Raw genomic sequence first — 12,229 nt, forward strand, 5'->3', positions numbered from 1 at the left:
GCCATTGGGTCTTGATTCCGCAAGCTGCAACCGGGCTCGGCTCGAGCCAAAACCTAGTTCACACGAGCCCACGCACTCTGCCTTCAGGATTGTCAAGGCCTGCCATAGGAGTGACTGATAGGAACTCGGGTGTCCATTGTATGGTTAGATATAGGGCTACTATACCTAAAGCAAAAGGTGATTACACGACTTTGCCCCAGCTGTCATGCAGCCAGTTGTGTCAAATTTAGGAGGCCAGCCAGGGGTGGCATAACACATGCTGCAGCCCCTGGCGGCCCTGGGTGCACCTATGCCCTGAGTTACAGGGTCTGATAAGGTGGCCCAGTACCAATTGGTAAATGCACCTAGGGTACATATCGTAATTTAGAAAGAGAACAGCCAGGCTGTGGGTCTGATTGGCAGGCCCACAGCCAGAGAAAGTCGTAAACCAGTGAAACAAAAGCAAAAAATCTGGGTGATCATAGGATTGCAGACCCTACTCTCCTACATGACCCCCCCCCCCAAACGTCGGAACAATAAGCTAACCTTGACCAGGTGAGTCTTCTTGCTCTAAGTGGAAATATCTGGAGAGCCCATCGGCATTGCCATGATCAGTACCAGGTCTATGTTCCACTGTAAAGTCCATCCCCTGTAGGGAAATGGACCACCTAAGCAGTTTGGGGTTTTCACCCTTCATCTGATTTAGCCATAAGAGGGGCTTATGGTCGGTCTGAATCTTGAAGTGAGTGCCAAACAAGTATGGCCTCAGCTTCTTCAGGGCCCAAACCACAGCAAAGGCCTCCCTCTCAATAGCTGACCAATTCTTCTCTCTAGGGGTCAGCCTTCTGCTTATAAAAGCAATGGGCTGGTCTTGACCATCAAAATTCAGTTGAGAAAGAACAGCTCCCACACCCAACTCAGAAGCATCTGTTTGGACAATGAATGGTTTGGAGTAGTCCGGACTCTTAAGGATAGGCGCCGTGCACATGGCCTGCTTTAGGTCATCGAATGCTTTTTGACAGCTCGCTGTCCACTGAACCTTTTTTGGCATTTTCTTGCTTGTCAGTTCGTTTAATGGTGTCACGATGGAACCATAGTTCCTGACAAACTTCCGGTAGTATCCAGTCAGGCCCAAGAAAGCTCGAACCTGAGTCTGGGTGGTTGGAGGAGCCCAGTCCCTGATTGACTGTATTTTGCTCTCCAGTGGCTGAACCTGGCCTCCACCTACAAGGTGGCCCAGGTATACAACCTGTGTCTGCCCTATCTGGCACTTGGTGGCCTTGATAGTGAGGCCTGCTGCTTGCAGAGCCTCTAACGCTTTCCGCAGGTGGACCAGGTGATCCTCCCAGGTGGAGCTAAAGACAGCAATATCATCTAGATACGCCGCACAGAAGTCATCCAGCCCAGTAAGGACTTGATTCACCAACCTTTGGAAGGTGGCAGGTGCATTTTTCAGACCAAAGGGCATCACCACGAACTGATAATGCCCACCAGGGGTAGAAAATGCGGTCTTAGGCTTGGCGTCCTCAGCTAACCTGATTTGCCAATACCCAGCTGTCAGGTCAAACGTACTTAGGTAGTTGGCCGAAGCCAATCTATCGATAAGCTCGTCTGCCCTTGGTATTGGGTGGGCGTCAGTCTTAGTGACTGCATTGAGACCCCGGTAGTCTACGCAGAACCTCATCTCCTTCTTACCGCCCTGGGTGTGAGGTTTCGGCACTAGAACTACGGGACTAGCCCAAGGGCTATCCGAGGGTTCAATGACTCCCAGCTCCAACATTTTCTGCACTTCACTCTTGATGCAGTCTCTAACGTGATCAGGCTGCCGGTAGATTTTACTCTTGACGGGCAAGCTGTCACCAGTGTCAACCTCATGGGTGCACCAATCGGTCTGACTGGGTGTTAGAGAGAACATATGTCTGAAAGACTGAAGAACCTGTTTACAGTCTTTCTGTTGATGTTCGGAGAGGCTGCCACAAAAGACAACACCATCGACCGATCCATCGTCAGGATTCTGAGTGAGCAGGTCGGGGAGAGGGTCACTCTCCTCTTCCTGTCCCTCATCTAGGGCCATGAGCAAACTCATGTCCTTCCTGTCGACATATGCCTTGAGCCTGTTGACATGGAGCACCCTGTGGGGGCTCCGGGGAGTTCCCAGGTCGACCAGGTAGGTGACCTCTCCCTTTTTCTCCAGGATGGTGTAGGGCCCGGACCATTTGTCCTTGAGTGCTGCTGGGGCTGGTAAACAGTCAAGACAGCCTTTTGGTCATGCCAAGCTTTTTGGAGTTCTTGGCTGGCCTTAAGGTTTTCAGATGCCTTTTCCATGTATTCAGCCATCCGCGAGCGGAGGCCAAGCACATAGTCCACTATGTTGGCTGCAGGCTTTTTGAGAGGTCTCTCCCATCCTTCCTTCACCAAACACAGGGGTCCTCTCACAGGATGCCCGTATAAAAGTTCAAAAGGGCTGTAGCCAACCCCCTTCTGTGGGACTTCTCTGTAAGCGAATAAAAGGCAGGGGATCAGGACGTCCCATCTACGCCGAAGCTTTTCAGGTAGTCCATGAATCATCCCTTTTAGGGTCCTGTTGAATCTCTCAACAAGCCCATTGCATTGTGGATGATAGGGTGTAGTGAACTTGTAGTTGACACCACATTCCTTCCACATAGCAGTTAAGTAGCTCGACATAAAGTTTGCACCTCTGTCGGAGACGACCTCCTTAGGGAAGCCCACTCTGGAGAACACTCCAACTAGGGCTCTTGCCACAACAGGCGCTGTAGTGGTCCTAAGGGGAATAGCTTCAGGATACCTGGTGGCATGATCCACTACCACCAGTATAAACTTGTGCCCTGATGCTGTTGGTGGTTCCATGGGACCGACGATGTCAATCCCCACCCGTTCAAAGGGCACCCCCACCACAGGCATTGGTATAAGGGGGGCCTTTGTCGTGCCACCTGACTTACCACTGGCTTGGCAAGTGACACAGGAGCGGCAAAACTCCTTGGTATCTTCGTTCATATGAGGCCAGTGAAAGTGTGAGACAAGCCTGTCCCACGTCTTCGTCTGGCCTAAGTGACCTGCTAAGGGAATCTCGTGGGCCAAGGTAAGTAGGAAACCTCGCTGAGACAAGGGTACAACCAGCCTCCTGGTCATGCCAGGCTTGGGGTCTCTTGACTCAGTGTACAGGAGTCCATCTTCCCAGTATACCTTGTGGGTACCTGTGGCGTTCCCAGCAGCCTCAGCAGCAGCCTGCTGTCTGAGGGGTTCAAGAGAAGGGCAGTCTAACTTGTCCTTCCCCAGGTCTTCCCTTGAGGGTCCCCCTGAACCCAAGAATTCAACTTGATCAAGTTTGAACTCCCTAGGCTCAGTTTCCCTCAATTCCTGTAGGTCAGCCTCCTCGGAGACTTGATCCACGACCTGGGGCAAGGGGGAAGGCGCAGCCTTAACCCTACTGCTCTTTTTCTTGGGAGGTGTCTGGTCCGTTGTTCCAGGATCCAGCACCTGTTCAGTGGGGCATTTCCTGACCTGTGACCTGGTCACGGCGAACACATGTGCTGGCAAGCCTAACATTTCCATGTGAGTCCGGTGCTCCACTTCTGACCATTGTGATGACTCCAAATCATTGCCCAACAAACAATCCACTGGGAGGTCTGAACTAACTACAACCTTCTTTTGGCCAGTTACCCCTCCCCAGGAGAAAGCTACAATTGCCATACTGTGATTGGTAGTGACATTGCTTGCATTGGTCACCAGGAATTCTGTACCTGGCATGATCTGTCCAGGGTCCACAAAGTTAGGTGTCACCATGGTGACACTGGCACAAGTGTCCCTATAGGCCTGAGCCATTTTTCCGTTTATGAAAGGTGTCTGCCTGTATTTGCCCAAAGTATTGGGGCTTACGTCAGGGGACATATCCACATCCCCTGTACTGACAAGGACAGCCTGAGTGAGTGTACCAACTAAGTTGTCACGCCCCTCAGAACCCAGGGTTAACCCTACTAAACCCTTGGGAGGTGCACTACCACTGCTGGCTGTACTAGGGGGCACAGGTGCCTTGGGGGCTGCAGTGGCAGGAGTCTGCCCTCCTTTCTTGGTGCACTCACTAAACCAGTGAGATTTACTTTTGCAGTATTGGCACCATCTTTTAGATTGGCCTTCTTTCTTCTTTTGGGGAGCCTGACCCCCACCCTCTTTGGGTTGTTGGGGACCTGTCGAAGACTTCTGGTCATTTTGTTCCCCCTTAGAATCTTTACCCTTCTGGTCTGCTTTCTTCTGACCACCTTGATTCTGGCCCTGGTTCTGTTTAACTCTTGTACGAACCCATCTGTCTGCCTTCTTTCCCAATTCTTGGGGAGAGGTCAGATCCGAGTCGACAAGATGCTGATGCAACAACTGGTTCTGACAATTGTTTAAAATTTGTTCTCTCATCATCAAATTATACAATCCTTTGTAATCAGTAACCTTACTGCCCAGCAACCAGCCCTCCAAAGCTTTAGTGGCACAATCGACAAAGTCAGACCAATCTTGAGACTGCGTTTTCTGGGTATCCCGGAACAGCACCCTGTACTGCTCAGTGGTTAGGCCAAACCCTTCAACCAGTGTACTCTTCAAGACGTGGTAATTATTAACATCCTCTACCCTTGTGGTGAGGAGCTTGTCTCTACCTTTACCTTCAAAGGAGAGCCACAAGATAGCTGCCCACTGACTCTGGGGAACACCCTGCACAGTGCAGGCTCTCTCCAAAGCAGTAATCCATTTGTGGATGTCGTCCCCTTGTTTAAAGGGGGGCACTATCTTACCAAGGTGTTTCGTATCAAAACTCCTTTCCCTATTGCTAGGTACAATGCTGCCACCAGTGGGGACTGCCCCACTCAACTGTTGCTCTCTAGCGAAGGCAAGCCTCTCTTTGGCCAGGGCAAGTTCTTCCCTTTCAATCCTCAGATTAGCTGCCCTTTCTTTAGCTTCGTATACTCTCCTCTGAGGGGACGTCATCCCTCTTTGAGAAGAGTTGTGAGAGCCATTGGTTTGAAGGGATCTGCCAGAGTCTCTTGACAGAGATCTGGCTCGTCCATTCCCAATGTTAAGCTGACCTGATAGTGGCCCCAGGGGTCCCCCAGTACCACTGTCATGTTTGCTTAAGTTGGACCTGCTTAGTCTAACGACTTCTACCTGTCCCTTATCTGCCTCATCCCCAGAGGGATCCTCATCCTCATCATCCTCCACATCTTCGTTCTCAGTTGCGAGGTGGATGAGGTCAGGATCGTCTCTGGTTCCCTCGAGGGGAGGCATGTCTCCTTCTGGATTAGAAGAGCTAAGACGGGTCTCAGCTTTTCTGGCATCATAAGTCTCCAAGAGACCAATCAGAAAGGACGTTGTGGGGTTAGACCCCTGCTTGATCTTCCTGGAGTGACACACCTGTCTTAACTCCTTGAAGCTCAGCACAGTATATCTTGAAGGGATGACCTGTGGAGGGTCAACTGACACAAGGGGAGACTCAGAGTTTCCTCCTTTGTCCGACATACTGTTTCTAGTGTGGTGTAAGTGATGCACCTACCTACACTATGTGTTTGCCTACTGATCCCTTGCTAAGAGTTGCAGCCAAGGTGTGCTAAGCCTTGAGGAGCTACAACAGCTGGTTCAGTAGAACTCAGAGTATTCTAAGCTTTAGTTATATGTACTAACAGTACTTATGTGATCTTTCACAAGATATTCTTAGGATACGTGTGGTAAAACAACAGCAAGCTCAAATCCCAACCGCTGCTCACCAATGTGAGAAGTTGGCCCGATATGCAGCGTTCGCTATTCTAGCGACCGCTATGTATCGTTCCAAACGACCCTTATGATGATTGGTTGTAAGTCAACCTATAGACCAGCTATCCTAGTAGCGTGGATACGAGCAGTCTAAGGCTAAAGACTCGAGAGGGCGTGTTAAGCCAGCTGTTATACCATCACATACCCCTTGAACACCAAGTGAAAGGACACCACACAAGTGTTATGAAAATAAACAGTATATTTATTAAGAATCACAACAGCCCTGTACTCTTTATGAGGACAGGGTACTAAGCACAAACCAAATCTCTTAGGAAAATACTTCAAGTGCACAATTAAAACAAGTGTCCGAAGACACGGAAGGTTTAGTGGTCTCGGGCGGACCCGATAAGGCAAGTCGGAAGCGAGGGACTCGGGACCCTAGAGTAAGGAGGCTATGCAGGCACCGAAATGCCGAAGTTACCTAGCCACGAGGGCTGCGGCTGCACAAGTCTTACAGGCGTCGGGGGTCTTCGCTGACGAGCCAGGAGCCGGAAGAAAAGGAGTTGCTGGCCGGCGACCAGTGATGAATAGTTCGTAGAGATCCAAGCCTGGATCAGAGATCGATGACACCTGAAAGCAGAGGGGACCAAGTTCGTACTACTAGCCAGTAGTCAGAGGGTACCAGGAGGGCACCGGTTGGCCGTCACCTCGACCAGGTGAGTGGGCGACGCTAGGCTCTGCAGTCTCACAGACCAGGAGGCGTTGTCGGCGACCAGGATGGAGGTGCGAGCTGTCCCACGAAGGATGATGCTGTCGGCGTCGCTGGGCCCAGGATTGGGGCAACAAGCCTTGGCAGATCTCAGGGCCACGTGGTAGGCCTAAGATGGCGTCTTGAATGGACCAGGAGGGTCCGGGGTGCTCCTCTCGGAAAAGGGAGCAAGGGCCGATCTGGAGCAACCAGACCAGCAGTGTTGTTTGTCGGATGTCGTCAAGGAAGGGCACAAGCCAGCGGCTAGTGACCAGACAACGTGCTTGAGCAGCGAGCAAAAGGGCCCCACGCAGATCGTGGAGATGCTGGGAGACTGCACTTCGGTGCTGGAGCGGCTCAGGGTCGGGGCTTCTCGGACCCCAGAGCACTCACCAGAGAATTGCTTCGATGGTCGTGCTGGTTAAGAAAGCGTGCAGGTTTTGATGATGGCCGGTCCCTCGAGGTCTCGTCGCACCCACAGATCACAGCTGAGCTGATGACGTGGGTAGAGGTCAGAGGTGCCAGGGAAGCCGGTTCTCGTCGAGCTGAGCCGTCGGATCCTTGAGGAAGGACTTACAGCAAACCGCAGAGTTCTTAGATGGTGCCCGCTGATGCAGGGTGACTACTCCTTAGTCACAAGGGAGAAATCTTGAGAAGAGTCTCGAATGTCCTTTCGTAGAAAGTAGTTCTTGATTCAAAGATGATCTAATTTGGAAGGGTCCCCGCTCCGGCCTTTATCCTAAAGAAAGGGGTGGGTACATGACTAGGTCCTGCCCTAAGGGTGGGACCAGGAAGGGGGGTAGTTACACCCCTCTCCCCCCTGCTGGACTTCCCCAGGTCAGGGGCTGCACGCCCCTGGAACTGGTTCTAGCCGGCAGATGCGTAGTGAGCACCGGGGTGCCACTCCGCAGTCACCTTCTTGCAAAGCCCTACCTACCCAGAATACACAAACCCTGTCTGGGACGGTGCGAACACCGCCCTTGACAGGAAACCCTTTGTCCAAGCGCTCCTCGCTGGAAGGACTCCCAGCAGCAGGAGGTCAGACTCGTGTCTGTGGTGGCAGCATCCATTTTGTGGAGCTGAGGCTTTAGTTAACTTTAACCGGGGTTCACAGTTACGTACATGTCGTGTCCCTCTAGAAGGGCGGAATGCTAACCTCGTCGCCAGAATTGGTGAGAGGGCAGCATCCCGATTCGTATGACACCTTACTCGACATGCCTTGATAACGCGACACCGAAGTTACCGATGTGGTACGCGTTATCATGGAACAGCCATTGGGTCTTGATTCCGCAAGCTGCAACCGGGCTCGGCTCGAGCCAAAACCTAGTTCACACGAGCCCACGCACTCTGCCTTCAGGATTGTCAAGGCCTGCCATAGGAGTGACTGATAGGAACTCGGGTGTCCATTGTATGGTTAGATATAGGGCTACTATACCTAAAGCAAAGGGTGATTACACGACTTTGCCCCAGCTGTCATGCAGCCAGTTGTGTCAAATTTAGGAGGCCAGCCAGGGGTGGCATAACACATGCTGCAGCCCCTGGCGGCCCTGGGTACACCTATGCCCTGAGTTACAGGGTCTGATAAGGTGGCCCAGTACCAATTGGTAAATGCACCTAGGGTACATATCGTAATTTAGAAAGAGAACAGCCAGGCTGTGGGTCTGATTGGCAGGCCCACAGCCAGAGAAAGTCGTAAACCAGTGAAACAAAAGCAAAAAATCTGGGTGATCATAGGATTGCAGACCCTACTCTCCTACAGCGATGATGCCCCCGTGGACTGCCTCCTGGGAAACGACCTCGAGAGTTCCCCGTGGGCGGCCGTTGAGAGAAGAGAGCACCTGGGGATGTTGGGCCTCCCGGACTGGGCGTGCGTAACAACCCGGTCCATGGCCGCCCTTGCCATCCCTAGACCCGAAGAACCCGAATGGCCAGCACCTCCTCCCCTGATCACCACAGAGGAAGACGCCCTCAGTACTGATCCCCCAGAGCAAACCCCGGAGGGGCCCACTCCGCTCCAAGATCTTCCAGAACTGGCTCAGTGGCGTCAAGAGGGTGGACCCACCCAGGAACAATTCCGGCAGGAGCAGAAGACCTGTCCTTCCCTCAAGGGACTCCGACAGCAAGCACTCGCCCAGAGCGCGGGAGACACCGCAGGGGCCCACTGGATCTATTGGGACAATGACCTACTATACAGCGAGCAAAGAATTGCCGAATTGGGGGCCAGTCGAGTGCTGGTGGTGCCCCTCCGCTTTAGAGACTTCCTTCTGAACTTGGCACACGATGTACCCCTTGCTGGGCACTTAGGGCAAGACAAAACGTATAACCGCCTGGTAACACACTTTTACTGGCCCAAAATGCGGAATGACGTCTCCAACCACTGCCGGGCATGCCCCACCTGCCAGGCCAGCGGGAAGAGCGGCCGAAAAATCAAGGCACCTCTGCAACCATTCCCCGTCGTAACCACCCCATTCGAACGGGTGGGAATAGACATTGTGGGCCCCCTGGACCCCCGAACAGCACAGGGGCATCGATTCATCCTGGTCCTGGTGGACCACGCCACCCGCTATCCCGAGGCCATTCCTCTTCGGACGGTAACAGCACTAGTGGTAGGCCGAGCCCTGATGGGGATCTTCTCCCGAGTAGGATTCCCCCGGGAAGTCGTCAGCGACAGGGGCACGAACTTTATCTCCAAATATATGAAGTCTCTCTGGCAGCAGTGCGGAGTCACGTACCGGTTCACGACCCCCTATCACCCGCAAGGAAACGGACTGGTCGAGCGGTTTAACCGCACTCTCAAGGGGATGATCATGGGACTAGAGGAACCCCTATGTCGCCAGTGGGACGTGCTGCTCCCGTGCCTCCTCTTCGCCTACTGAGAAGTTCCCCAGAAGTCCCTCGGTTTCAGCCCCTTCGAGCTCCTGTACGGACACCCTGTCCAGGGGCCCCTCAGCCTGGTTAAAGAAGGATGGGAAATGGCCCCCCAGAAGACCCCTCCGGACGTGTATAAGTATCTCCTGGCCCTCCGCAACCAGACCCGGCGATTCAGGGAACTCGCCAAAGCCAATCTCGAGGCCAGTCAGGAGGACATGAAGAAATGGTACGATCAACATGCCTCCTCCATCGAGTTCGAGCCTGGTCAACAAGTATGGGTGATGTCTCCCATCGAACCCTGTGCCTTGCAGGACAAATGGACAGGACCCTTCAAGGTGGTCGAGCGCAAGGGCCCTGTCACCTATCTCATCGACATGGAGTCTCCCCGGAACCCCCTCCGGGTCCTTCACGCCAACAGACTCAAACCACATTTCGTACGCTCGGAGCTCAGCCTACTGATGGCCACAGATAGTGGGGCAGAAGAGGACTCGGAGCCCCTCCCTGACCTACTGAGGACCCGCGAGATAGATGGCTCGGTGGACGGGGTCCGGCTCTCCGATGCCCTGACCCCAGAGCAGCGCCAAGACTGTCGGGCTCTCCTGCTGCAATTTGCAAACCTGTTCTCCCTCACCCCGGGGGTCACCCCCTGGTGCCTTCACGACGTGGACACCGGGGACAGTCACCGGACGTACCGAGTGCCAGATCGGGTGCGCGCCTGCATCCAAGACGAAGTCTCCAAAATGCTCACCCTCGGAGTCATCGAGCCATCCGACAGCCCCTGGGCCAGCCCAGTCGTACTGGTCCCCAAAGCTGCTGCCCCGGGCACCACCCCCGAACTCCAATTCTGTGTCGACTATCGGGGCCTGAACGCTGTCACCCGAACCGACGCTCACCCCATTCCCCGAGCAGATGAACTGGTTGACCGTATGGGGGCTGCCCGCTACCTGAGCATCTTTGATCTGACAGCGGGCTACTGGCAGATCGGCCTCACCCTCAGAGCCCAAGAACGATCCGCTTTCTCCACCCCGGATGGTCACCACCATTTCAAAGTGATGCCATTCGGCATGAAAAACGCTCCCGCCACTTTCCAATGACTTGTGAACCAGGTATTGGCGGGCCTCGAAGAATTCAGCGCCGCCTACCTGGACGATATCGCTGTGTACAGCCGCCACTGGACAGACCACCTTCACCACCTCCGAGAGGTCCTGCATGCCCTCCAACAGGCCGGCCTCACCATCAAGGCCAGCAAGTGCCAAATTGGCCAGGGGTCCGTGACCTACCTCGGGCACCAAGTGGGGAGCGGTTTGGTGGCCCCCCTCCAGCTCAAGATCACTGCCATCCAGTCCTGGCAGCCACCCGTCACCCAAACCGAGGTCCGAGCCTTCTTGGGGCTCACCGGATACTACAGGCGGTTTGTGAAGGACTATGGCAGCATTGTGGGGCCCCTCACGGAACTCACATCCAAGAAACACCCAAAAACAGTCAACTGGACCCCAGACTGTCAAGCGGCCTTCGAGAAGCTGAAGGCCGCCATGTGCACCGCCCCTGTGCTCCAGGCCCCCGACTACAGCCGTGAGTTCATCGTCCAGACTGACGCCTCAGACCATGGCATTGGGGCAGTCCTCTCCCAGCTAAACCCCGAGGGAGTCGACCAGCCAGTGGCCTTCATCAGCCGACGCCTGCTGGCCCGAGAGCAGCGCTGGAGCACCATCGAGCGGGAGGCCTTTGCAGTAGTGTGGGCCCTTAAGAAGCTCCGGCCCTACCTCTTCGGTACCCACTTCCGGGCACAAACAGATCATCGACCCCTGCAATGGTTGATGCAGATGCGGGGGGAGAATCCCAAACTGTTGCGATGGTCCATCTCCCTGCAGGGGATGGACTTCACTGTGGAGCATCGTCCAGGCCAGGACCACGCCAACGCCGACGGCCTGTCACGCTTTTTCCGCCTCGACGAGGAGAGTCCCCAAGAGGATGGGTGACCCTCCCCGCCTTCAGCTGGGGGGGAATCATGTTGGACAGGCCTCGTGAAGGGCTCACTCCCTCCCCGCATGACAGAGCCCGGACACCGGCCCTCCCGGTGCCACCAGAAGAACAACCCCGACCACCCACAGAAGCAACCCGCAACCCGTCCCCTACGGGACGCCTGCTCCCGGACATCCCTGTATCACTGGCCCGGGCCACCGTCAGCACCATTGCCCGGACCAGCCGCCATCTTGGGCACTGCACCACGAGGCCGCGTGGCCTCAGCTCGACCCCAACCCTGGGCCTGGCCAGGCCCCGACATTCTGGCACCACCATCCACCCAGGAGGGGAACGGACCACTTGGCAGGTCAATGGGAGAAAGGAGTGTCGATGGCTCTCCCCCGCCAGGTGCCGATCGCCCCCAGCCTCCCCGGGCGCTGGTTCCACCCCCCTGCTGGGTGTCTGGACTCCCTCATCCCGGACCTCCCGACCTCCAAGTGCGAGGGTCCGGCCATCAAAGGGCGCCAGACCTATAACTGGGGCAGCTCCAGAGCAGGAAGGCAGTTGTATCCTGGAGTCGAGAGACACCTAGAAGAACTCATCCTCGACGGACTGCTGGCGCTGCCGCAGCCCTGCCTTGTGAACCATCGTCCTGCCTGCTGGCGCTGCCGCTGCATTCTGCAACCTTCCTCCTCGTCGGGACCTGCTGGCGCTGCCGCGGCCCTTTGCAACCTACGTCGTCTTCGGGACCTGCCGGCGCTGCGGCGGCCCTCCGCAACCTATACCATCTTCGGTACCTGCCGGCGCTGCCGTGGCCCTCCACAACCTATACCATCCTCGGGACCTGCTGGCGCTGCCGCGGCCCGACCTTCCAGAACTCCGAGCTCAAGGATTGTGAGCTATCCATCAGACCACCTCAAT

Source organism: Lissotriton vulgaris (genome assembly GCF_964263255.1).
Source record: "Lissotriton vulgaris chromosome 7 unlocalized genomic scaffold, aLisVul1.2 SUPER_7_unloc_1, whole genome shotgun sequence".
NCBI lineage: Eukaryota > Metazoa > Chordata > Amphibia > Caudata > Salamandridae > Lissotriton > Lissotriton vulgaris.